Below are 5,156 nucleotides of genomic sequence, written 5' to 3'. Positions count from 1 at the left end.
TAATTTCCCAGGTAACTACTTAAAAACTTGGAATATTAAAATTATCATTAAAAGCTCAAACAAATGCATATGAAATTTTTTGATTTCGGGTCTTAATTTCCAAGTAATGATCTTTAAAATAAAAATTCCATAGTAGGAATATGGGAAATAAAATTTTCAAAATATATTATTTTATTACTTGTTGGTGTTTAGTGGCTGCATATGCTGAGTCTATTGAATCACATATTTTTCAACATGTAGGATATTTATATAAGACATATTTATGCTCAGGCATGGGGAATTTTGTTTGCTACCTAACTGCTAAGTGGATTCATATTTAAATGTAAATAACTTTGCAAGTGCAGTGTGTTGAAATTACTAATTTTCATACTAGACATTTCAAAATTTGCATGTATAATTGTACATTCCTTCATGCAAATAAAAACTTAGTTTTTGTCCTCCTGGAAAAGGTATTTATGTATTTATCTCTGCATACTAACTATGTATGCAAACATTGGGATTTGCATATATACATATTTATTGTGTTTATGTACCTATTGGTTTTATATAGTGCACCTACACATTTTACTTTAAATGTGATAAACACTGTTATGCTTTCTCCTAATCAGGTGTAGAGAAAATGTTTGTCATTTGTCCATAGTATCTGAATTTTATGAAAACTCTTATCTGTTGAGAATATAGGGGATGATTTCTTTTAAATAGATTTTAAAATATCAGATATGTAATAGCTCAGAAACCTTGTTTATTTGGGGAATGGTATTCAAATAACAAATATGCATTTAGTACATATATAAATTAAAACTTTTATGAAAGGGGACATATTTGGGTAGGATGTGTTAAGGGACTTCTTAAGCCTGGATACTATTCCTGTCAGCTCTGCAAACAATATGATGGAAAGACACAAAAATAAAAGTTTACTATATATTATGTATGACTGTATCCACACAGATTTCCCACTCACATGTGCTGCCTGGGACATGGAATATGTCACAAGCATTTTGTACTCGATTCTTTTTTCTAACTATAAGGGTTGGTGTTGTCATAATACATATTTAGCTTCTGATATTGATGAATTGCTTCAGTGAACAAGATTATATAGCATACTTTTTCTTATCTGAGTCAATGTTTTCCTCAATACCATGAAGTAAATGAAAATAAAATGTTTAAATCTACTGCTTATGATAAAGAAGACCAAATCTCATTCTAATAAATGTGAAATACAACTTGTCATGTTCCTTTCACTCTGTAGAAATGCTACCACAAGGCTTTGCCAGTTAAGTCTAATATGTTGACATTTATTTTTGCTGCAATAAATGTTAGGATTATATTTTTGCATTAAATTCTGGCATTTTTAAAGATCACGATGACAAGTAATTTATTCCTCAAATCACTATGGTTTGTTTTTACTTTTTGAATATGGATTTGGCCATGTGTCTCCAAGGCACGGTACAAAGCATATTTCATATGTTTTGCAACCTATTAGTTTGATTTAAATCCACTTTTTCCATCTGGATTTATGCAAGCCTTCCTCGATGTTATTTGCTCTGAATTATTGCCTAGAAATAATCACACTGAATCCAATTTTACACTGGCTGTGTGGCCTACCAACTCTGTCACTGTAAAGCTTTAAGGCTTTTAGTTTGTTTCAATGAAGGCAATTGCTCAAATATTCTGTATATGAATATGTAATATGCTATTTTGACACACATTTAAAAAAATTTTCTCTCCTGTCCTTAAATATGGTATGAATATGATGAGATATCTTAGAAACTACAATTGTTATAGTCAGTGGAACAAAGCAACATGTAAAATTAGTGGTTATTACGTGTTCAGTATAAAATCCACATACAACATCTTGGGTCAATCTAAATGTGATTTGAATCTAAATCTCAAAGATAATAATTTAGTGCCGAAAGCACTGATGCAGTTTATTTTTTGCACTTTGAAGATTTATTTCTTTGAGTAATACAATAGCTGAAAGAGAATATAAATCTGAGAGCCATCTTTCTTTTTTTAAGCCATAGTTTTAAAGGACTATCTCTAAACTGAGTGAAGAGTGAAACAGAACATTTTTCAAAGTAGGTAATAAATCTAGATAATCCAGACATAAAACCTCGTTTTTTCTTTCCCTCTTTCATTGGTAAATAGTTTTAGTCTTATCTCTCAGAAAAAAAAAAAGAAATCTTTTTTTTCTACCCATATTTAGTCATTAGCTTCATTGACCTTAATAGAAACGTGAAATATTGAAAAAGTACCAAATTGCAGTACAATGCTGAGTTGTTTTTAACCTCTTATAAAAATCCAGAGAATTTTCATTGGGTAATTTATACAAGGAAATATGTAGGTGGTTGCTCACACCTATGCTTGTCTAATTTGCATTCTGATCACTTCTGAGAATGTTCAAAAGGCTTAATGTTTTCTAATTAGAAATACAAAAAATAGAAATCATTCCTCTTTGGAAAAAATATATTTTTCTGGTGATAAGCTTATTTTCAGCCTCTCTTGATATATGATTAGAATCAAAATCTATATTGAAAATATTTTTCAGGATCAATTCAAGTGTTTTATTAATATCCATCAAGGAAAATAAACATAAGGGTTAAAACATATTCTAAATTACAAATCCAATTTATTTATATAGATGAAATGGCTTGGCAAGGTGAAAGGTAGAGCAGTCATCTGGATGTTCTGCTGAGGATAAAACTTCATGCTTTGAGGTCAAATATATTCAGGCAAAGTGAGATGGAGAAATGAGGTAATTTATTCATGTGATTCTAGACTTAAAAGGAAAGCTTGAAGCCAAACTTTAGAAAGTTTTTCTTTTACCTTGATTTATTTAAATAATTAGCTTAATTCTCCTCTTCATCTTTTTACTATATCCGAAAAAAGTATTTTTACTGTACTTTTTTTTATTAGTTTAAGGTGTACAAAACAATGCAATAGTTAGACATTTATCATTTATATCCCTCACAAAGTTATAACCCCCTCCCCCAATCTACTACCCCTCTGACATCGCATACATCATTTGCATTTCCACTATCTTTATTCCTAATGCTGTCCTCCACTTCTTGTAACTATATATATGTATATGTATATATATATATATATATATATGTGTGTGTGTGTGTGTGTGTATGTGTGTATATATATATACATATATACATATACAGTTGTAGTTGACATCCATTAGTGTTCAGCTTCAGGTGTACAGTGCCGTGATCAGGCATCTACACCACCCCTGAAGTGGTCTCCCTAATGAGACAAGCGTCCATCAGTTAACCTACAAAATCTTTACTGCATTATTGATTATAGTCCCCAACCTGGATTTGGTACCCCCGTGACAATCTTGTGGTTACCAATTGTGTTTTCTAATCTCCTCACCTTCTCCCTCATCCCCCACCCTCCTCTCATCTAACAACCCTCAGTTTTTCCTCTATAGCTCTGAGACTGTTTGTGATTAGTTCATTCACTTATTCTTTTCTTTAGATTCCACATATAAGTTAGATCATATGGTATTTGTCTTTCTCTGTATGACTTATTTCACTTAGCATAATGTTCTTTAGGTCCATTCATATTGTTGCAAATTGTAAGATTTTATTCTTGTTTATGGCTGCGTAATACTCCATTGTATAAATGTACCACAGTTTCTTAATACATTTGTCTACCAATGGGCATTTCAGTTGTTTCCATGTCTTGGCTATTGTATATAGTGCTGCAGTAAACATAGGGGTGCATACATTTTTTTCAAATTAGTGTTTTGTATTTCTCTGGATAGATACCTATGAGTGGAATTGCTGGGTCATAAGGTAGCTCCATTTTCAGTTTTTTGAGTTACCTCCATACTGATTTCCATAGTGGCTGCACCAATCTGCAATCCCACCAACAGTGCACGAGGGTTCCCTTTTCTTGACATTCTCACCAGCACTTGTTTGTTGATTTATTGATGATAAAATGCCTTTTCTTTTAGAATAATTGTAGTTGACTACAATTATTGTTAGAAAATAATTGTTAGAAAATATTGTTAGAAAACAACTATATTGTTAGAAAATACCAGATAAATATCTATTTTGCTTAATTGTCACACATCATCTGGAGTTGATCATTTAAATTATCTAGCCTCAACATAACTTTCTGCAAGATGTAGAAAAATTGCTATATTCTTCATGGGAACTTTTAAAAGGTTAGAAAAGTAATTTTAGGTGAACCAGGAAATCATAAGAAACATTATATAAATGGTAATTAATGTATTTTACTTTACTTTGAAATATAGACGTTTATAAAAATACACATTTTTATAATAAGGTAGAAATTGTAGAAAAGTTAGGAATACCATGTATTGTCAAGAACTTAAAGTCATTTTCATTTTCATACTCATACTAAATCTTTAAAACCTTGGCTCCTTTTAATATGGGGTGTGTGTGTGTGTGTGTGTGTGTGTGTGTGTGATAAAAAATACAGTGTATGTTTAAATTAAAAAAAATATATTACAGTAAAAGACACACTAACAATTGTCATCCCAATAAACTAAAATAAAAAACACATTGCCATTAATCCCCCTAAAAATATCCCCCCAACCCCACTTGGAACACACTTATCCCATTGTTTTTGCCATTTTCTGAAGCATTTCTCGAAGTCTTCTTTCATGAGTGTCTTTAGTTGCGCTGTCATGGCTGCCTCGATGTCCTGAATCGATTAAAAATGTTTACTTTTCATGTTCATTTTGACTTTGGGGAAAGAGGCAGAAGTCTCACAGTGCCAAATCCAGTAAATGCAGTGGATGAGGACACTTTGTAATGTTTTTATTTGACAGAAATTGCCATATCAGAAGCGATGTGTGACATGGAGCATTGTCATGATGGAGGCTGAAGTAAAGCCACTCACAAAAGAGGACTTCCAGAACTGCTTCAGAAAGTTACAAGAACGATGGGATAAATGTGTTCAAAGTGAGGGGGGTATATTCTGTGGGAGATTAATGACAATGTGTCTTTCACTGTGATATTTTTTTTTATTTAAACATTCACCATATCTTTGATTATGTACCCAGTGTATATAATATTGTGAAGGTTTACCCATGTTGTGGCATGTACTTTATTACTTTTTATAGCTGACCTGTGTTTTATTATAATAATACACCACATTTTGTGTATCTTATTTAT

The sequence above is a fragment of the Rhinolophus hipposideros genome (assembly GCF_964194185.1).
Source record: "Rhinolophus hipposideros genome assembly, chromosome: 1".
In the NCBI taxonomy this organism is placed as follows: Eukaryota; Metazoa; Chordata; class Mammalia; order Chiroptera; family Rhinolophidae; genus Rhinolophus; species Rhinolophus hipposideros.
The sequence above is the reverse complement of the archived record's forward strand: the minus strand, read 5'-3'. Positions refer to the sequence as shown.